This window comes from Dasypus novemcinctus, chromosome 30 (assembly GCF_030445035.2).
Source record: "Dasypus novemcinctus isolate mDasNov1 chromosome 30, mDasNov1.1.hap2, whole genome shotgun sequence".
Classification (NCBI taxonomy): domain Eukaryota; kingdom Metazoa; phylum Chordata; class Mammalia; order Cingulata; family Dasypodidae; genus Dasypus; species Dasypus novemcinctus.
Window position 1 is genome coordinate 45859487 of NC_080702.1, and position 23193 is coordinate 45882679.

The 23193-nt window shown below is 37.7% G+C and overlaps 1 pseudogene; it reads right to left on the minus strand.

Annotated features, from left to right (window-relative positions):
• Window positions 1-11561: 11561 nt before the first annotated feature.
• LOC101412189 (TBC1 domain family member 22B-like) lies at window positions 11562-12957 on the minus strand (annotated as a pseudogene).
• Between the last annotated feature and the right edge of the window lie 10236 nt (window positions 12958-23193).

The window sequence follows — 23193 nt, forward strand, 5'->3', positions numbered from 1 at the left end:
CTGTTGGCATCATAGAATGAGTTAAGAGCTGTTACTTCTGTTTAGATTTTTGGAAAAGTTTAGACAAGATTTGTGTTAGTTCTTTTCAGAATGTTTTGTAGAATTCACCTGTGAAACCATCTGTCCTAGGACTCTTCTTATTTGGGAGGTTTTTAATGACTGATTCTATTTCTTTAGTTATGATTGGTTTGTTGAGATCATCAATTTCTTCTTTTGTCAATGTAGAGTGTTTATGTGTTTCCAGGAATTTGTCCACTTCTCTAAATTGTCCTTCTTGTTGAAATATAGTTTTTCAAAGTATCCTCTTATGATAGTCTTTATTTCTGTGGGGTCAGTGGTGATAACTCCTTTCTCATTTCTCATTTTGTATATTTTCATCTTTCCTCTTTTTTCTTTGTTAGTCTAGCAAACGGTTTGTCAATATTACTGATCTTCTCAAAGAACCAGCTCTTGATTTTGTTTAAATTTTCAAGTGTTTTCTGATTTCCTTTTCATTTAGTTATGCTCTGATCTTTGTTATTTCTTTTTTTCTTCTTCCTTTGGACTTAATTTGTTGGGTTTTTTTTTTACTTATTCTTACTATTGTGCGGTTAATATTTCAATTTTAGCTTTTTTTTTCATTTTTGATGTATGAATTTATGGCTATAAATTTCCGTCAGTACTGCTTTTGCTGCATCCCATAAGTTTTGGTATGTTGTGTTATCATTTTCATTAGTTTCAAGGTATTTATTAATTTCTTTTGAGATTTCCTCCTTGACCCAATGTTTTTCTAAGAGTATTTGTTTAACTTCTAAATACTGGTGTCAAATCTGGGTCTCTGGCCCTTACATATATCCAGCTTCACTCACAGTGGTCAGAGAAATTATTTTATATGATTTCTAACTTTCTGAATTCATTGAGTTTTTTTTTCTGTGACCCAGCATGTGGTCTATCTCAGAAAATGATCCATGTGCACTTGAAAGAATGTATATCCTGCTGTATTTGGTTGCAATGTTCTTTATTTGTCTATTAGTCCAGCTCCTCTAACATACTGCTCAAAGTGTTTGTTTCTTTATTGATTCTCTTTTGAAATGTTCTGTCAAAAGTTGATAGTGATGTATTAAATTACCCCAATTTAATTGTACAGGCATCTATTCCTTCACTTAGTTTTTCCAATGTTTGCCTCACATTTTTGGAGTCACACTTGTTAGGACCATTAATGTTTTGATTGTTATTCCTTCTTGAAAGATTATCCTTTTCATTAATATCTAGTGTCCATCGCTGTCTCTCACAACTGTTTTGCATTTAAAGTTTATTTTTTTCTGATAATAATATAGCTACTCCTGCCCTTTTTCGGTTTTGTTTGCCTGTAAGACTTTTCCAGCCATTCACTTTCAACCTCTTTGAATCCCTGGGTTTAAGATGTGTTTCTTGGAGACAGCATATAGATGGGTTATTTCCTTATCCAGTCTTCCAGTCTGAGTCTCTTGACAGGTGAGTTTAATCCATTGACCTTCAATGTTATTATTTTCAAGGATTCACTTATATTAACCATATTTTCTTTGTATTTGTGTTTGTCTTATTTCATTTGATTTTTCCCCCCTGGTTTTGTTTTTTAGTTCTCTTACAGCCTCCTCCAACCCTGTCTCTTTCTTTTTTTTTTTTTTCTTTTCCTGCTGATCTCCCTTTAGTATTTCTTAAAGGGCAGGATTCTTCTTGGCATACTCTCTTAGATTCTGTGTATATGTGAATATTTTGAACTCTCCATCATTTTTGAAGGCTAACATTGCTTGATAGAGTATTCTTGTTTGGAAATTTTTTATTTTAGAACCTTGACTATGTTATACCACTGCCTTCTTGCCTCCATGGTTTCACATGAGAAATCAGCACTTATTCTTATGGAATCTACCTTGTATGTGATCCTTCTCTTTTCTCTTGCTGCTTTTAGTATTTTCTCTTTGTATTGAGCATTGGATAATTTGACAAGTATATGTCTTGGTTAGGCCATTTGGATTTATGCTGTTTGGGGTGTGTTGTGCTTCCTGGACATATACATCCATCTCCCTCAGTAAATTTGGGAAGTTTTCAGCTATTATTTCCTCCAACACCCCTTCTGCTCTCTTCCCCTTCTCTTTACCTTCTGGAATGCCTATAATGCAAATTTTTGTGCATTTTGCATTGACATTCAAGTCCCTAATTCCTAGCTCGATTTTTTCTATCTTTTTATCGATCATTTCTACTATCAGTTTGATTTCAAATGTACTGTCTTCCACATCACTAATTCTTTCCTCTGTCTCTTTGAGTCTGCTGTTATTTTCAGAGAGTGTATTTTTTATTTCTTGAATGGTGTTGTTCATATCTGTTATCTTTTTGAGTATGATTACAATTTCTTCTGTATTCTCTCCAAGTGTTTTCTTCATATTCTTGATTTCCTTTCACTTCATCAATTTCATCCCTAATATGTGTTTTGAAAGCTTTAATTACTTGTTTGAAGTTCTGCTCCTTTTCTTAGTTTCTAGTTTGTTCATTGGATTGGGGCATGTTTTCCTGATTATTGGTTTGGTTTGTAATTTTTTGTTGCTCTTTGGTCATCAATCTTGACAGGTTTAATCTGTTGCTTAGCTTCTTTGTCTAGATTGGAGTTTAATTCATTGTTGTTTTTGCATGTGTGTTAAGTCTTCTCTTTGTCACTTTTTTCTTCTTATTCTATTTCCTTATTGTTTTCTAAGTTTACTTGAAGGAAAAATATTAGAGAAACCAAAAAGTGTAAGAGAAGAAAATGAATAATAGTAGTGTTCATAGTAAATATTAACAGAGGAATGATCTGAGATCTAGGAGAATGGATATTTGACTCATGTAAAATACTCAATAACCAGTATACTATCAGCAGGAGGCCACAGAGCCAGGGGATCATGATGACCATGTTGAGTTATAAACATAAGAAAAAAAGAGTACATATAATGATATAGTAAACTGAATACAGCAATAGTGTTTATCCTTTCCTTGTACAAATACTTACCTCCAGATTATCAGGTAGGTGTCAGCTCACAACTTTCCTCTACTCCCCAAATGCCTTTAAGCCTATCATCCAATAGACATAGTTTTTCTTACTCCAAGATTGCATCCTCCATTTTGAGAATTTCAACAGCTGAGAACAAATATAAATCATTTTCTACTTTTGGGTCTCATTGCTCTGTACTGTCCTTGTTTTATGGTACAGGTGTGTAAGTGCATCTCAACTCTGCTGCTACCCCAAATTCAAGGGCAAATTCAATTTCATCAGTGTTGTACACAGTGATCATTTTCACTCACTGGGAAGAGGTTGGGCATAAGGCCCTCAAGATTCATCCCTGTTATCACATGTGTTTGTACTGTATTCGTTCTTATAGCTGAGTGGTATTCCATTGTATTTATATAATGCATTTCCTTTATCCATTCATCTGTTGATGGGCTTTGGGTTAATTCCAACTTTTGGCAATAGTAAATAGTGCTGCTATGAACATTGGTGTGCATATATCAGTTTGTGTCCTTGTTTTAGTTCTACTGCGTATATACCCAGCAATGGAATTGCTGGATCATATGACAAATCTATAGCTAGCTTTTTGAGAATACACCAAACTGTCCTCCAGAATGGCTGGATCCTTCTGCATTCCCACCAGCAGTGGATGAGTTCCTCTTCCTACACAATCTCTCCAGCACTTGTAGTTTTCTGGTTTTTTTCATACCTGCCAATTTTATGGGAGTAAGATGGTATCTCATTATAGTTTTGATTTGCATGTCCCTAATAGCTAGTGATTTGGAGCATGTTTTCATGTGCTTTTTAGCCATTTGTATTTCTTCTTCAGAGAAGCATCTGTTCAAATCTTTTTCCCATTTTTTAAATGTTTTTTTTTTGTCTTTTTATTTTTGAGATATAGGATATAGTCTCCTGTTGGAAACTGAGGCACAATGGCCTCTCAAGGAAAGATGTGCTGTCTCCATGCTCGTGCTGTCTCCATGACTATGCTTGCAACCTAAGGAATACAGTGATTGGGAGTTCCTGGCAAATGGGCTGAAGCTGTTAAAGGCTAAAGGAAAAGATGAGCTCATACCTTTTGTAATGTATAGAACACTCAGACTTTGAACCTTGAGATAAGACTTTTTTTTTTAATTCTTTAGACTATAGGTAATGTTGATTGTTAATACGTGTTGCTCCTTGATGTCACGTACACTATGTTAATGCTAATGTTTATGCTTAATAGCAGGTAGGCTGCTGTGGGCCTGCTTGTAGACACATACACTGTGGTATATAAAGAGCCCCTTGTAATCAATAAAGTTGTCTGATGAGCTTGAGAAATCAATGCTCTCAGATCCCCTGAACCCAATCTTTCCTTGTCTTTCATTCCCGATACCCTTGGGTCACTGATTAACACTCCAACAGTCTCCTATCAGATATATAGATACCAAATATTTTCTCCCATTGTTTAGACTTTCTTTACACTTTCTTGACAAACTCCTTTGAGGAGCAGAAGGCTTTAATATTGAGGAAGTCCCATTTATCTATTTGTTCATTTGTTTCTCGTGCTTTGGGTGTGATGAAGGTCAACCACCACACCAGAGAGCCAAAACTGCCTACAATTGCAAGCAGGAGAATTGCATCCATCATCCAAGTGGAATTGAAGCACCTTCTTGAAACAGAGGTGGAGTGAACATAACCACCCAGGGCCAACAGGATGGAGGAATAGAGTATGGATTAGAGTAGACTTGCTGATATTCTATTCTGGAACTATTGTGATTAGTAATGGAGGAAAATGTAACATTGATGTGGAGAGGGTGGCCATGGTAGCTGCTGAGGGTAGGGAGAGGGAAAAGGAAATGTGATGTGGGGGTATTTTCAGAACTTTGAGTTGTCCTGGGTGGTACAGCAGGGACAGTTGCTGGGCATTGTCCTCCCATGGCCCACTGGGTGGACTGTGGGAGAGTGTGGGCTATGGTGTGGACCATTGACCATGAGGTGCAATGGTGCTCAGAGATGTATTCACCAAATGCAATGAATGTCTCATGATGATGTAAGAGGTTGTTGTTATGGGGGGAGGAGTGGGGTCAGGGGAGTGGGGGTATATAGGGACCTCATATTTTTTTAATAAACATTAAAAAAACAAATAAATACCAAAAAAAAAAAAAAAAGAGACATGCAACATGTGCTTTGGAGTTGGATAGACCTGATTCAAAACCCAGGTTGGCCTTTTATTTGCCATGTGACTTTGACGAGTTGCTTTATCTTGGTTAATCTCAGTGGCAGCAAATTCACTACCCAATATCCATTCTCCTTTTTGTCCTTATACACAAACACCAATTAGTTTTTGGCATCCATGTGCCAAGTTAATATTCAATTTTCCTTGTCTTGATGTTAGCCATTGAGATATATGAGGAAATTCTTGAGAGGGGCTTCCAAGAAATATTCTCATCCAGGAGCAGAATCACCAGGCAATCAATTTTAGCCATTTCCAAAAAAATAAATAAATAAATAAAATAAAATAAAATAAAAAGATTTTTAAAAACCCACAAAAAACAAAGAAACAAAAACAAAAAAAGGGGGTGGGGGTATAAGGGGACCTCATTTTTTTAAATGTAATATTAAAAAATGAATAAAGACAAAAAAAATAAAATAGAATAAAAAGACAAAAAAACAACCAAAAAATTTTTTATCCATTTCTCTTCTGCTTTCCCCTTTGTTTCCGGTGTAGACACAGTACCTGGACTAGAAGCAGCTATACTGTACATGAGGAAGCACTCTATACAGTAAGATGGCAGAGGATTTCTTACACAGCATGGAGCAAATGCACCATCCCTGGACACTAAACCTCTGAACGTAAGATATACGGAAAAAGTTAAAATTGCATTTGCTTAAGCCCCCTTTTTCTAGGTTTTCCATTGCTTGCAGCAAAGCACATTCTAATAGTCTCCTGTTTTGATATTATGGCATCATACTTAATGTCATTTGCTTATCAAAAAATTTAGCACATGGTAAATGCTAGGAAATGTTAAATTACCAATGTTGTTAGCAGGGATTCTATCCAAAGCCTTAAGAGGCATACTTGAGATCCCTAATGTCTGAGGCAAGACATGAGTTGGGGAGGGTCATGAACCCAAATATAGAGCTATCAATTTTTGTAACTCTTTAGTTTATAAAATCTGTTTGGCTTCTAGTTGCACCTTCATTCAGCAGGGAAGGCTTCTACATTACACACTTAACCTTGGAGCTACTGCTGTTTTCCCATGGTTTCGAACACATCAATATTTAATTGATAACATTTCTGTTACTGTGGGCAATTAATAGGAGCTACACAGCTTTTGTTATATCAATTTTCCTGTATCTGAGGAGCAAAAAATTGATTTCACAAACTTACTGGTGCATATTGATCCAATACTTATCCCTAGGTCATTTCTATTTAATGCTTTTGTGCAGTCACTGGGAAAAGTCTCAGGACTGTCAAATGAAATGCACTTCTGTGGAGTTTTATCTATTACATCATTTTGCAAGTATTTTTGGTATCAGTAATATACTTTCAAGCTTGGAGATCTAGATCTTTTCTTTTCAAATGTTTTCATTTCTGAAAAATAAAAATAGGGACCAGCTAAAATTTATCTTCCATTAAATTCTGAAATCTCAGAAGACACTTTGCAAAGGAATTAGAAGCCTGTGTGTGTGTTTTAAACAAACGAATAGGATTTGTGTTTTAAACCTCTCTCTTAGATTTCATTAACTGGCTTGACATTATATAATACAACTATGTCTCCAACACTTTATTTGTTAGGGGTGATCTCTTTCTTCCTGTTCCCCAGGAGCCCTTAGTTAGACAAGGGTAACCTTAAAAGAACAAAGAGAAGAAAGGCATGAGACTTCTGTAATAATAAGCCTTACAAGCAAACCTAAATATTTCTTTACTGAAATAGTTCCCTGTCAACCAATATGTATAAATTATCAGTTCTGTGTTGGGCACATTCTAGGTCCTGGGGATAATGCAGTGAGTAAAATGGTCAAGACCCCTGTCCTCATAGAGCTTATATTCAAAAGAAATAGAGGTGTTGGAGAAGGGAAAAGCAGAAAGAAAAACAAGTGAATAAACAGTGTCATTTCAGATAGTGTTGATGTTGTGGGCAATATTATAGTAATGGAATAGAGAGTAGGAAGCTTGGATGGGAATTTGCTATCAAGATAAGATGGTTAGAAAGTTTTTTAAGAGATGACATTTAAGCTAAAATTTGAATGACAAGGAGGAAAAAGAGCTGTACACAAACAAGGTGAAGAACATTCCAGAAAGAAAGAAAAACTTGTGCAAAAGCCCTAAGGCAAGAAAAAGCTTGGTTGGTTCAAGAAGCAGACTTTCAGAAAGCTAGTGGCTGAGCGGCTGGAGAGAGCAAGGGGCAAATGGGAGAGGGTGAAGTGAGAACAGAGGCCAGATTGTGAAAAATTTTACTCTTACAGACCACAGTAAAAACATTGGAGATTACATTCTGTGACTTGAGTAGCCACTGCAGGGCTTTAAGCACGGGAATAATTGGATCCAGTTCATATTTTGTTTCTTCAATCCTACTGTCCCTAACTAATTCTACATTTCATAGGAAGTAAAAGATTTTTTTAAAATTACAAAGAATGTAATTGTTTTCCCTCATACTTCAAAATTCAAAAGCTGCTGACTTGGTTTGTAAAGAATGGTTTTCAGCCAAGGATGAGTTTTGTCCTCCAGGGACACTTGACAATGTCTGGAGCCATTTTTTTTTTTTATTTTAACGATGAGGGTGTGATACTGGATCTAGTAGGCAGAAGCCAGAGATGCTACTAGATATCCTACAATGTAAACCCTCATTTCCCCCCACAATGCCCTGTCTGGCCCAAAATATCAATATTGCCAGGGTTTAGAAACTATGCTGCAAAAGAAATTCAAACAATAGAATTGTAAGGACACTTATGACACTTGATCTAAAATATAAGAAGTGAATTTTGCTTGACTTGATGCTGGCCTCTTTACTCAAAAGATCCAACAACTCTCTAATAAATAAATACATGAATGCATTTATATGAATAGACCAAAAACAAAGCAGTCAGACCTCGGCTATGAGCTTTCCCAACCAGTGATCAGTGTAGCTGGAGGGAACAGTTCAAGAAAGAAACACTAACCTGTGTGACTGTGTTTCAAAGTAACCACAGCTTTCAACCCATTGCTTATCAAAACAATTATATTCACTTTGATAGACAGCCAGGATATTGTTTTCCAAACTCTTCCCTGGGATAGAAAACCTACAGCTTCTCCAACACCCCTCAATGTAGATCTTATACACAGCAATGTCCTCCTGAACTCTGCTATCTCCTTGATGAGTAGGCAAATGCTCAAACATATGACTTCAATAAAGTAGTGGTCATGCTATGTATATTTTCACTTTAGGACAACCAACTTTCTTGGTGTGGAATTTATTCTCCAGTTGAATTTTACTATCATTTCATCTGGAGGAAAATTGTCTGAAGATGTGATAGTATTATATTTCAGCCATTGTAGTTTTATTCTTTGTAATTAATAATACAATTGCTGTGTACTTCTCATTTTTGATGCAGTGCAAGAGAGACTTGGCAGTTGGAAGAGTTTACAAAATGTGTTATATTGTGTTGCTTAATACCACATTAAGGAATCTTCCTCGCCTCTAAAGCAGTTCTGTTTGCTACATTCCAATGAGACTGTAAGGTACTTTGACTGGGAAAAGAGGAAAAAGAAGTCTATACTTTTAAATTGTTTCTTTTTTTCTGGGTTCTTATTTATATTTATAATTATTCCATAACCTATATGATGATTGAGGATACTGATCTGCAGAAGCATGTAACTCAAACATAAGGCTATTTTCTTTTCCTCTGATATCTTTATGAACATAATCAAGACTTTGATACAGTCTTTGCTAGTCAATATTATAACCCTGTTAATATTTTGAATATATATAACAAATTTCCATTTTAAGCATTTACCTCTCACTAAAAATAAATTCCCTGTAATTCTGTTCAAATTAAGTATTGTTTAAAAGTCTACCAGAGCCTGTCTCCTCTGTAAGAATAACAAAATATGGTTATTTCATAGATATGTAAGACTGTTCTAGTGTAAATAGTCATAAAATTGATGGTAAGATATTATTATTATGTTCTTCAACATACTGTCTAAGTATATAGGAAAGAGAAGAAAGGAAAAGGTTGCTCAAGATGGAGATTTGTTATTGAATTAAAATAATAGAAGATTAAGAAAAGGATTTTTATTCAAAGGGAAATATAACAGTCCACTTTCCTGATGAATTGTTGCACTGTTAAAGTTAATCAATTCTGCTTGGTGAGTCTCCGATGCTAAACTCCTAGAATGAAATATTAACTAGTCATCCTAATAGTTGAAAAAGAAGCTATGTTAATACACTAGCCTCCTCTCTCAAAAAAAAAAAAAAAAAGAAAAAAGAAAAAAGAAAAGAAAAAGAAAGCATGGGAAACGGACTTTGGCCCAGTGGTTAGGGCGTCCGTCTACCACATGGGAGGTCCGCGGTTCAAGCCCCGGGCCTCCTTGACCCATGTGGAGCTGGCCCGTGCGCAGTGCTGATGTGCGCAAGGAGTGCCCTGCTACACAGGTGTGTCCCCCACGTAGGGGAGCCCCACGCGCAAGGAGTGTGCCCATAAGGAGAGCCACCCAGCGCGAAGGAGGGAGCAGCCTGCCTAGGAATGGCGCCGCCCACACTTCCCGAGCCGCTGACGACAACAGAAGCGGACAAAGAAACAAGACGCAGCAAAAAGACACAGAAAACAAACAACCGGGGGAGGGGAGGGGAATTAAATAAATAAAAATAAATCTTTAAAAAAAAAAAAAGAAAGAAAAAGAAAGCAAAGAAAAGAAACAGAAAAAGAAACCAAAATGGAAAGGGAAAAGGAGAGGGGAAGAGAAGGGGGAGGGGAGCAGAGAAGATAAGGAGAGAAGATTAAAATGTGCAGGCTAGGAGGAAGAACTTTAACTGAGTTTAGAATTCATCATTGAAATAATAATAATATAAAGAAATAATATAAGTTTCAGGATGCTCCAGGAACAAGGAAAAACTAAATTATGAAAATCATAAAAGACAGCTTCTACTCAAACCACCCACTTCAGTAATGACCACTGTACCACATGGCTTGTCAAATTTCACACCCCCTTGGAAGCCATGATTACATTAATCATAACCAACTTTGTACCCTACTGGGCCAACCTGCTCAGGGAGCTGATAAACCAGATTTGGGCACTCAGCTTCAAGTATTTAGAGAGCAATAATAAGATCTGGCCTGCTTACTCATTGTAGCTTTTGAATATCATGTATTGCTGCACAAAATGTCACTTTTTAAAGATAAAGAAGTTATATCCTCCAGTAATCAACTTTCATCAGTTGTTTAGGTTCATGTCACCAGCACTTGGTGTGAGTATTCCTTTGTAAATATACTTGGATTTCATGCTGCTTTGTTACATGGGTACTTGCATAATTTATAGCCCGAACACTTGGATAAGGATTATAGGATATCTGTGCCTGGTGCATACATTTTGTTCTTTCATTTGACCAAGCATTTACTTTAAAAAGATAATATTAATAATTTCACCTTCTCATTTTTCCTTAATTTTTTTTGTTAAATTATAATTAGTGCAAAATAAAATGGGCTTTACTTTTCTCTCTACTTTTTGTACTTTGCTCTTTTTGCCTAAGTCCCTAAAGCAGGCAGAAGGACAATTTTAACTTATTTATCTTGAGTGTAGTTTTTCTCAACAAGTTTGATTTTTTTATCCCCATCATCACACAAGCCCCCTTAGCAAGAAATGGGGAATTCTATTCCTCTTAATATTCTGTGGAAGGTTGAATTACATATCCCAGGGAAAAGAAAAAACAAACAAACTTGTTCTTAATCATAATCCATTCCTGTGCATGTTACTATTTTTGTTAAGATGTGGCCCAACTGAATGAGGTTGGGCCTTAATCCTATTCTTAGAGTCTTTATGGAGGAGAAGAAGCTAGAAGTCAACTGAGCCCAAAAAAGAAAGGAGAGGACGCCACCCTGTGATGGGAAAGCCAAGGAACCCACAGATTGATGGCCAGGCAGAACCTACAGATCCTGGGAGAAAGCAAGCAAGTCTCTGAAACCATGAGCTAATACATTCTTGTTGGTAAGCCACACCATGTGTGGTATTGTCCTAGAGCTGGCAGAGTAAGACATATCCAACATATATTTCTTAAATAATCTGTTCTCTTTTAAAAGTAAAAAAATTAGGGTGCATTACCAAACCGTTAATCATTATATGAAGAGCCCCCAAAATCCATTCATAAAGTGGAGTATATTTACAGTTAAGATATAGATAAGGTATCTATCTATCTAGAATCATCTTAATTCCAAATTATTCAAAGAATTAAGGCAAAAGTATGAATTGGAATATATCACTTGCACCTCGAACTCAGCATTAAATTTGTAATCAGTGCCTTTGCACAGTCTGGAAAATGCAGTGGTGTTTATTATTTCTTGAATGCCTCCTAAGAAAACAGCTGATAAAATATTGACTAACACAAAGGAATGCACAGCTAATGATTGGTTTTCTGGTGTTCCCAAGGTGATCGTAGAGAGGAAATAGTTGTTTTATCAGGACAAACTCCATACCCTCTCAACTGAAATGACATCTTTTTTTTTTTTTTTGCTTTTAAAACAGGGTTTTTAATTGTGTGTTCCAAAGCCACTATCTCTTTTTTAGTAAGCCATATGCACTGGCTACACTCTTTGGGGAAAACAAACGAATAGATCAAAGATAAGAAACAGCAATAGCTTGTTCAATTTGATACTCATGCTCCTTACCCACATATTCTGAGAGGAAGATGACAAAGAACGGAGTAACCAGGTCATTAATTCCCTGGACATACCCACTAGCAGGGTGTTGGATGGCCCAAATAAAGAGAATTCTCTCGAAGATCTCCTGTACAGGTGATTGCTGGAACAGTGGAATGAGAGGATTTGTCCTTGGAATGTCAATGTGAATCTGTCTGTAGGTGTCCTGGTGGTGCTTCTTGTTTTGAGAGTCATAATACTGCTCAATGAAGCCAAAATACTCCTCCTGCTTCCTCTGCAGGGTCAACTTCCTCCTCTCAGGGTTTGCGGGGAGATAGCCCTCATCAGGCAAGAAGGACTGCGTGAGGCTCTCACTTCCCCACAAGGTAGGCAGAGCTCACCGACAGGAGTCTCCAGGTTACAGGATGAACCTGCCTGGGAACCCCTGGCCAGCCACACTTCCTCAGTTCATCTAAGTCAGTGTTGTGGCTGGAGAGAAGCTGATGGAACTTTTCTAGGCGGGTTTTCTCCTGGACAGTCATGGGGGAGCCCCAGAAGCATTCTGGTCTGAGATCTGGGCAACGAGGGGCATGATGGGTTGGAGAGGGAGCGGCTGCTGTTTGTGGAGAGGGTTCCTCAGGCATGTATCACTGGAGTTTCTGGAGAGCTGGGCATCACTGCTGGACTTTATGACCTTGTAGCTGGCAGGAACTTCGGATGTTGTTGACTGGGACTGTTCTGGTTTCACCCTCAGCTTGCTGTGGTTTTCCAGCATCTGGTCTGCAGTTGCCAAAGCAACCTTTGAGTTCAGGGTTTGGAAAGAAGGTGAGGAAAAGTCCTCTTCTTCATCATCACCAATGTCCCACGCATCACTGGTATTCCGGGCAAACTCATGAAAACTGGAGGCCTTCTTATTCTTCAGAGGAACTGCATTGACTTTTGACTGATCTTTAATGAAGTTTTTGGTGAGCAGTGGGTCCAGAGGAGGGTGCTGTGCTCCATACACGGGCTGGATGCTCCCCGGAAGCTTGGCGCTCCTCTTCCAAAATTGCGTGCTGTTCTGAACGGCCATTGCTCTGGCCCAGGGTAGGCATTGTAGGTGGGCCGGGTGGGGGGGGGGACCCAGCCAGAGGCCCCCAGACCCCACAACCCGAGGGCCAACCCCGGCGGTCACCCGCTCCCAGCTCCTGGGGGCGCCATCTTGAATGTGGGCAACGCTCCACCCACAGGCGCTGCCATTGGTGGGCTTCTAAGGCTGTGGACAGGCGGACCAATGGGGAGCGGGATTCCTGCATGCCCTTGAAGCCGACTGGTAACGTCGATGACATCATTTTAATGACCGTTTACTCCATCAGTGAACATGAGGTTGAATCAACTTATCGACATGTACTTACATAATATAGATTCTTATTTTGTATATTGTTAATGAGACAGATAAATTACTGTTATGTAGCTATTGATATATGAACACACTTGTGTTGTTAATATGAATTAATAAAATAAAATTGAGTCCTTTGTTCCTGTAATCTTTATTTGCCCCTAAGATATAAAACATGCTATACCATCTTAGAGAGAAAGATAAGATGCAATAAAGGGTCGAATCGTTACAATCTTTCTCCAGATATCTGCCACCAAGTTACCCTTATATGATGATAAAAATAAAAAATAAAAGCATTGGTGAAAGCATTCCTGAAAAACTGCAAAAGAGTTAAGCAACTCAAATCTTTTTCATTATTCCCATTCCCAGGGAATGGAAACACCACCACTGTGGCATGTTTCAGCAAGACTCAAGGTGAGGGGCAAAAACAACCCTAAACCCACAACTCCATCTCAGAATGTCTTGATCATTTTGCATCCCTCTAAACAAATATCACTTATTAGATTTCTTTCCACTTTATCTGCTAGTCCCTTTGAAGAGCTGCATTTGACATTCAGTAACAATCACATCGTTTAAGGCTCTTAAGTCACTTACCACCTACTGATGTCTTCATGTTTAAATCCTGTGCAAGACTATCACTCTCTTCCAAGCCAAAAATGTGTTTTCTAGAAATCTGCACAACTTTCCCCAAACGTCAAGTCCCTGTGCAATTTGCCTTCTTGAGGGAGGTCTTTAAAAATGATGCCAAAAAAAAAAAAAAATCGCTGTTTTCCTGAATCACACAAAAGAACTCAGAATAAAGGTATTACTAAACTAACTTCACTGGAATTTTCCTCATAGTGAGAAAATGCACATTAACACATACTCTATGCTAATTGTTTTTCCCTGTAGAAAATGAATTTAAATTAAGATGACAGATTCCTAACATTATTTCTACACTTGATCTTAACCAAAAGGCCAAGAAGCAATTAACTAGTCTTATTTCTAGATATCAGTGTGAAATAAAAATCAAGGCAAATGCCCAATTCTAGAAAATAGAAATAAACTAGGCATCTCTTTTGTATGTGTGGTGATGGACATCAAGGAAATTGCATAAATGTGTTCACACTTCTTCCTCAAATTGCAATTAGGAATATATGAACAAAAGTCAGCGGTGTATAAATAAACCTCTAGTTTTTGTGTGTTTTATTTTAAATAATGTTCCTCTTAGTCTTCTTACCACGTGGGCCAACTGATCTGGTGTCTAAACAATTTCACATCAAAATAACCAATCAGTCCAGCTATTCCAGAGAGCTTATAGGATTTTGTGGATTTCAAAAATGAACAGATTGGATATTACAGGCTCAAAGAGGCACCAACAGTGAAACAATCAAAGTCCTTAGATACACAACAGATAGGAGTTCTGCCAGGAAGAAAACACTTGTATGACGGAGACATCTCAGGTCTGCATCCACCTCACACTTACCACCCAGCTTGGTCATCTGTTACAACTTCCCCAAGCCAATTTCTTTCTTATTTGTATGTGGAATAGAGCCATTCCCTAAGGAAATACACAAGAATGAAGTGTCTTATGGGTGAAGTCAGGATGTAACAAATGGCTTACAGCAACCATCTGAAATGTAGCAGTTTTGCATTTTCTAAGTCCATTTACTACACTTCTGCTATACTCTGGAGACCTAACCAAGACCCTAAATGTTTCATCATGTCTGGAAGACTCTAAAAGATGAACTTTTTATAAAGTAATAAGTTTCTCTGTGCTTATCTGTTGCTTCCAGGTAACCATAACTATAACAGTTATTAAATATAGTGGGCTAGTAGAAATGTCCTGAATGTTTCAGCTGCAATTAAAATAAATAAAAGGATGCCAAGAGTTACAGATGACCCACCTTAGTCTCAAGGGTAAACCACTGTCACGTTTTGCCTGGTATGTTTTTTGTCATACCTCAGTATTTAGCAAGAATTATATAGAATAGAGACCATTTTTAAAAAGAACTGCTATAGCCCAAACAAAGAAATTCAAATATATTTAATAGTAGGCACACTTAACTACAATTAAATAATGAAAGGTTAATGTAAGAATGTCCTAGCTCATTTCCTACCTCTGTGATAACTTCACTATTTTATTATTAAATTAATTTTCCTAATGCACAGGACATATCATCCCTACTCAGAATCTTTTAATCCCTCCTTAGTAGGCACTGGGTGAACCCAAGATATGGTAAGCTGCCCTCTCCCTACACCTCTAAATTTAAATCTCCTATGTGGGATAAATCTTCTCACTCAAAATCTTCAAGTCATTGTTGCTAGAACAAAATGTCAACATGCCCTTAGGAGTTTGTCCACACCATTCTTTCTACCTGTTCATTCCTCTCTACATGTACAAGAGACACTTTCCTTCAAGACTGCCACAGATGATGCCAGAGTGTGCTGATGGTAAAGGATCACTTTCTCAATAATTATAGCTATTTTTCTTATTAGCTACCAGACAGTGTGCTTGGAAAATCCTCACTATAGGAAAATTCCCAGCTTTGGCATTAAGAAATCAAATTTGAAAAATCACTTCAAATTCGTACACATTTCATTCATGCAGTCCACATATATTTATCAAGTGTCTATTCTGCCTAGAAATCTTGGCCAATAGTTTCAGACATGTTGTTTTAAAGCATATTAAGTATGTTTTAAGAGATATAAAATATAGACATTAGTGACACGATATTATTCTCTAATCCACAAATTTTACTCAAATTTTGCCAATGTCACAGTGATGATTTTTATAGCAACAGAAAATCCAAAAGAATGTTTGGCATTCAGTTTTCAGGTTACTTTAATCTTTAATTTGGCTGAGTTTTGTATTTCATAACCTTGACATTTTTAAAGGTGCAGTCCAGTTATCTTGCAGAATGTCTCTCAATTTGGATTTGCTTGATGTTTCCTTATTATAAGATTCAGATTATGCATTTTTGGCAGGAGCATCTCACATGTGATGAATGATGCTGATTTATTCCCAACACATCCTATCAGGAGGTACATGGTATTGGCTATTTCCATGATTCTCATGTGGAAGCATGTAGTGTGATTCTGGAAGTCATTCTACCTGAGTTTACATCCCAAATCAGTGTCTTTGCATGTGCGTGTGAAACTTTATTTACAAAATCAAAGGGTAAGTTGGATTTTGCTCATGGACTTTTGGTTATGCTAGCAGAACACTCTGGGTTCTGGGCTTCTAGGTTCTTGACTTATGTCACATGAAAGAATTTAAAGACAGCCATAGGGTAGGAAAGGGAGTAAAGAGTTTACTAAGAAACAAAAAAAGAATGGATGTTCCCTAGATATGGACTGCAGCATGCTGCAGGGTGAGTCACACAGGCAGAAGCCTCAGGTTAGGCCTTTTAAAACCTTGACTCCTCCCCCTTCTGAATGTTGGAAAAAGCTCCAGCCTCTTGCTCTTCTGATTGGTTGCCTTATGATCCCCACCTCTTAGCTCTCAGAGGTCCAATGAGGAGGCCTGCTTGGGGTTATCCGGAACTTCTTCTTGACCCCGGAAAGAGTTCCAAGTAGAATCTTGGAGCCGGATCTTGGGAAATCTTTCCAGCAGTCTTGCCCTCAGGAAGAATCTGGGTGGAGTCTCATGGCCATGATGTTTGTCTGCCATGTTGTCTGCCAGGTCTTCAGCTGTGACCCAAGTCTTCCCTATCCCTGCGCTAGCCTGCCCCAGTTATCCACTCCTAGTCCAGGCAATAGAGCACAATAATGGTAAGTAGACAACCCATCTTAACAAAGGATGCCACATTAGAAATATTTAGCAAATGTCTTTTTAAAAATGCAGGCCCTTCCATATTTTTTACAGTTTGAATTTTTTTTTCTTTATTAGAGAAGTTGTGGTTTTACAAAACAATACAGTACAAGATTCCCATATACCACCCCACCACCACACCACTTGCATTGGTGTGGAATATTTGTTACAATTGATATAACATTTGTAACAATTCTGCTTCATACTAAGTGCAAGTAGATTATAAGAATTATAATTAAACTCCCTGTGCCTCTGGTTTCTAATTCATAAAATGTAAATATTAATACCTGTCTTCCAGGTTTGCTCTGAGGATTAAAACTGTGCCTGCCCCATAGTAAACACTACATGTCATCATCATCAACTAGTCCCATGTTTTTAAATATCGTCATAATATCTCTCTAGTTCCAAAATCTCCTACATTCCAAAAATATTTCCAGCAGCCAGACACATAATGGTGACTAGTGTCTAATAAAAATCTCAAAATTAACATTAATGCCTATCTGAACACTTTACATGGCTCATATCTACACTTCCCCCTACTCATCCCATCGTCCTCATCTCAGATAATAGCCAGAAGGCTGTTGTTCCTCTTTCCAGGGTGCTTAAAGCAAATACATGAAATGGGTCAGGTTAAACAATGGGAATGTATTTGCTTATGTTTAGTTTATGTGCTTGGTTTGTTTGGTTTTTTTTTATTAGAAAAATTGTGGGTTAACAGAAAAATGAGGTGTAAATACAGGATTCCCATATATTACCCTGCCACCAGTATTTTTCATTGGTTTAGAATATTTGTTACAATTAATGATGGCACAGTTTTATAATTATACTATTAATTAAAGTCTGTGGTTTAACTTAGGGTTACTTGTTTGTGCAGTGTATTTCCTCAGGTTTTTAAAAATTTGTAATCTGTTACCATATAAACAATCTAAGGTTTCTCATATTAAACTTATTCAGACATATATTACAGTGCTGTTGTGTTCCCAGTGTTGTTCTAGCATTATCACCACCAATTTCCAAAATATTTCTATCATTCCAAATAGGAACCCATACATTTGAAGTAGTTTCCACTCCATATCCCCACCCCAACCCCTGGTAACCTATATTCTAAGTTCTGACTGTATGGGTTTGCTTATTCCAATTGTTTCAAATCAGTGAGTTCACACAATATTTATTATGTTTTTGTCTGGCTTATTTCACTCAACAAGATGTCTTCAGTGGCCATCCATGTTGCTGTATATATCAGAATTTCTTTCCTTTTTAAGACTGAATAACTTTCCATTTAATGTATATACTGTATTTTATTTATCCATTCATTGGTTGATGGATGTCTGGATTGTTTCCATCTTTTGGAAATTGTGAATAATGCCACTATGAAGATCAGTGTGTAAATAGTTGTTTGAGTTCTTCTTTTCAATTCTTTTGGGGTATATACTTAGCAGTGGAATAGCCAGATCATATTTTAGTTTTATACTTATCTTTCTGAGGAACTGTCAAAATGTCTTCCACAACAACTGCTCCATTTTACATTGCCAGCAGCAACGAATGAGTGTTTCTATTTCTCTGAAACTTCTCTAACATTTGCTATTTTCCAGTTTCTTTAATAACTGCTGTTCTAATGGGTATGAAATGGCATCTCATTGTGGGTTTTTTTTGTTTTGTTTTGTTTTTATTTCTCTCTCCTTCCCCTCCTCCCACCCACCCAGTTGTCTGCTCTCTGTGTCCATTCACTGTGTGTTCCTCTGTGATGGCTTCTATCCTTATCAGCAGCACCGGGAACCTGTGTTTCTTTTTGTTGGGTCATCTTGCTGTGTCAGGTCTTCGTGTGTATGGCACCATTCTTGGGTAGTTTGCACTTTCTTTCACACTGGACAGCTCTCCTTATGGGGCACACTCCTTGGGCGTGGGTCTCCCTTATGCAGGGGAAACCCCTGCGTGGCATGGCACTCCTTGCACACACCAGCACTGTGCATGGGCCAGCTCCACATGGGTCAAGCACACCGGGGGTTTAAACCGCAGACTTCCCATGTGGTAGGTGGATGCCCTATCCATTGGGTCAAGTCCGCTTCCCTCATTGTGGTTTTGATTTGCAATTTCCTGATGGCTAATGATTTTGAGAATCTTTTCATATGCTTTCTGCCCATTTGTATATCTTCTTTGGAGAGATGTCTGTTCAGGTCTTTTGCCCATTTTGTAATTGGATTGTTTATCTTTTTGTTAAGTATAAGCATTTCTTTATATATGCTGCATATTAATCCTCTATCAGATATGTGGTTTCCCAATATTTTCTACTATTATATGGGTTGTCATTTTACTACAATGATAAATACCTTTGAATAACAAAAGTTTTTAATTTTGATGAGGTCCTATTTATTTTTTTCTTTTAGTGCTTGTGTTTTGGGTATAAAGTCCAAGAAGCCATTGCCTAGCACAAGGTCCTAAAGATGCTTCTCTACAGTTTTTTTTTATTGGAGTTTAATAGTTTTTTCTTATATTTAGGTCTTAGATCAATTTTGAGTTGATTATTGTATATGATGTGAAGTAGGAGTCTTCCTTGCCTTTTTTTTTTTGAATGGAGATCCAGTTCTCCCAGCATCATTTGTTAAAGAGACTATTCTTTCCCAACAGAGGAGTCTTTGCCACCTTGTCAAAAATCAGTTGGCCATAAACTGATTGAGGATTGATTTCTCAGCTCTCAATCCTATTTCTTTTGTATATATGTCTGTCCTTGTGCCAGTACCATGCTCTTTTGTTTACCAAGAGTTTGTAATAAGTTTTAAGATCGGGAAGTGTGAGTCCTCCTACTTCATTCTTTTTTAAGATGGCATTAGCTCTTTGGGGCCCCTTAACCTTACATTTAAATTTGATGACTGCCTTTTCCATTTCTGCAAAAATTGTTGCTGGAATTTTGATGGGGATTGCATTGAATCTATAAATTGCTTTGGGTAGTACTGACATCTTAATGATATGTAATCTCCCAATCCATAAACGCAGAATGCAATGGCAGCCACACCCCTTCCAATCACTTGCCCAGCAGCCATCCTCTCCTCGAACCCTGGGATTAAGACTCCACACTCTCTAAGCACTTGGATGGCAGCCAAGCTCTCTGCAAATTCTTGAGCGCAAGCTCCATCCTCTCAGAACACTGGTGTGGCAGCACTCTTCCTGAACAATGGTGCAGAAAGTCCATCTTCTTCGAGAGCCAGGGAAGAAACATCCTTTCCTCACACATGGGTGGGCCCATTCTCTTGGCATGAGAAGATGTCTTAGATCTAGACCTCAGCTTCCATGGTTCTGTCCCTTTTCTGTCCTTTGTAGTCCAGGTTGGCAGTGGTTCTATGCACAGGGATCTCACAGAAAAACCTGGTACTTTTGCATGTAATACATGAGGTCCCAAACCATCAGATAAAATAACTTTCCATAGATCCTTTATGCATAATTGCACCCCCAATTTTGAGTTGCATGGAAATTGCTGACTAACTCCATTTTAAGTTAAATCATCCCCTGGAGAACTATTGTCTGTGGACTGGTTTTCCAGAAACTATGAATTTTTCAAACCATCAATTGACTGTTCCTTTGTGCCCAGGATTTCAGTTCTCAGTTTATCCCTTTCCTCTTGCATTTTATTAGAAGCTGCCAGGAGAAACCAGTTGCACTGTCCACATTTCGCTTGGAAATCTTTCAGATTAATATCCCAGTTCATAGTCTTCAAGTTATGCTTTCCATCTGACATCAGAACTCAATTTTCCAAGTTCTATGCCACTTTAAAACAAGGATCACCTTTCCACCAGTTCCCAATAACACATTCATTATTTTCTTCAAAGTCCTCATGGGAAGTACTTTTAGCATATATATTCTAGAAACAGTTTTGTCAAAGCAATCAAGGCCTTTTCTATCAAATGCCTTACAATTCTTCCAGCCTCTACCTATTATGCAATTCAAAGCCCATTCCACATTTTTCTTTTCTCAATAGCAGCACCCCACTCCTGTTGTCAAAATCTGTTCTGGTTTCCTAGGCAGATCTATACCATGAAATAGGCCATGTTAAACAATGATAATTGATTTACTCTGTTTTGAGGAGGAAAATTTCCAAATCAAGACACTATCAGGAAACACATGTGACTCAAACAATTGGAGTCCTGTCTACCATATAGCAGGTCCAGAGGTCAATGTCCCGGGCCTCCTGGTGAGGACAAGCTGGCCCACGTGGTGAGTTGGCCCACACCAATTCTGGCCCATGGAGGAATGCTGCCCCACGCATGAGTGCCACCCTGTGTGGAATCCTGCCCAGTGCAGGAAAGCCTCCCAGCACAGGAGTGCCAGCTGATGCAGAGAGCTGGTGTAGCACGATGATGCAAAAAGTGACACAGAGGAGAGAAAATAAGAAGACATAGCAGAACAGGGAGTTGAGGTGGCACAAGACAGTAATCACCTCTCTCCAACTCCAGAAATTCCCAGGATCAGTTCCTGGAGCCACCTAATGAGAATACAAGCAGATACAGAAGAAAACACAGTGAATGGACACAGAGAGTAGACAATGGGAGGAACGGGGGTAGGGGGAGAAATAAATAATAAAATAAATAAACAACAACAACAAAAAGACTCTGTCAAGGCAATGCTTTCTTCCTGAAGATCAGTTGCTGGCAATCCTTCATTCTTCTGCCATACAAGAAGGCATATGGCAGCACTGCTGGTCTTTCCCTTCTTTTCTAGGATTCACTGATTTTAGCTTCTTGCTGCCATGGCATTCTACATCTCTAAATTTCATTCTCTCATAAAGGACTCCAGCGGTAGACTTAAGAGTCATCCTGATTTAGGTGGGTAGCACATGAACTGAAGTATTCTTATCCTAAGGTCCCATTTATAATGGGTTCAAATCCCCAGGAATGGATTAAATTTAAGGATGTGTTTTTCTGGGGTACATACAGCTTTAAAACCACACCTCTCTACTTGGAATACTTCAAAGCCAACCTTATCCTTCAGAATAAAATCTTTAGGCTCTAGGTAGTATTGTCCCAGCTATCTCCACAATCTTGCATCTCTTCTTTCACTCATCATTCATCAGACCCTTACTGTTTCTCCTCCCAGAAGCTCTCATCCAGCATAATTCCAAATGGCTCATTCCCTCACCATCTTTCAGAGTTTTGCTGCAATCATAGCAGACAGAACTTCTCCATCCTTCTATATTTTTCTTCTTAGACCTGATCACCAATTGGTATATTATATATATATTTTTGTTCACTCTCTTCTCCCTCCCATTCTCCACCCAATATCTCTGACTATAAATGCCATGAAAGCATAGGCTTTGTCTTATTCACTGCTCTATCTTTAGTGCCTGAAACACTGTCTAGCACAAAAGAGGAAATCAATTAATATTTTCTGAGTTAAAAAATGAGTACCTTCTTTACCTGAAATATTCGTTAAAGGTAAACTAGCTTTATCACAAGGATACTAATACATCATAGATGTTAGTTATCCCTATTTAATAACCTAGAGATATCCTCTATAAGGCAGCCATTGCTGGCATAAGAAAATATCATTTTGTTTTAGAATATATGTGTTATGCAAACCACCACCATTCTGAAAGAAAGATATTTATTTCTCAATATTCACAAGGCAATAGCAAAAACTTTTGTTGAGCCTTTAAGAGATGACCAAGTTCAGAACTATAGAAGGAATTACTGATTTGGATCTTAAAGCTTTTTACTTACTTAGAAAAAAAATGGGTACATCAGTCAACTACTCAAGTAACTACTAGCAATTAATTCTGAGTTAAAATACACTAACACAGTTATCAGCTAATGAATAGTATATACTTTGTGATTTATGCTCTGATTTTTTTGCTGTTTATTCTGACAACCATCTCAATTTTGCTACCTAATCTCACTTTACAGGTAAAGGAAAAACAATTTTCTTTTCCATTTTCCTCCTCCCAGTTGCCCCTTTGTCTCATTTGATCTCATTTTTAGTTTTTTATTTCTGATATGAAGTGGAATTTTCTGTATTCAATTTACAATGGCCTGTATCTTCATCAATTTTGTTTCAGTGATACTGAAATCTTAAAACTGATAACTGCAGGTGGTCACAAAATATTTCTATAATAATAAGGTAGCAATATCTATGTTCATTTTTTATGGGAAGTTTCTTAATGAATTTTTAAAGCATGTATTTTTTTCCTTTGCCAGCTCACTGATGCCAGAAGAAATTTCTTGGTTT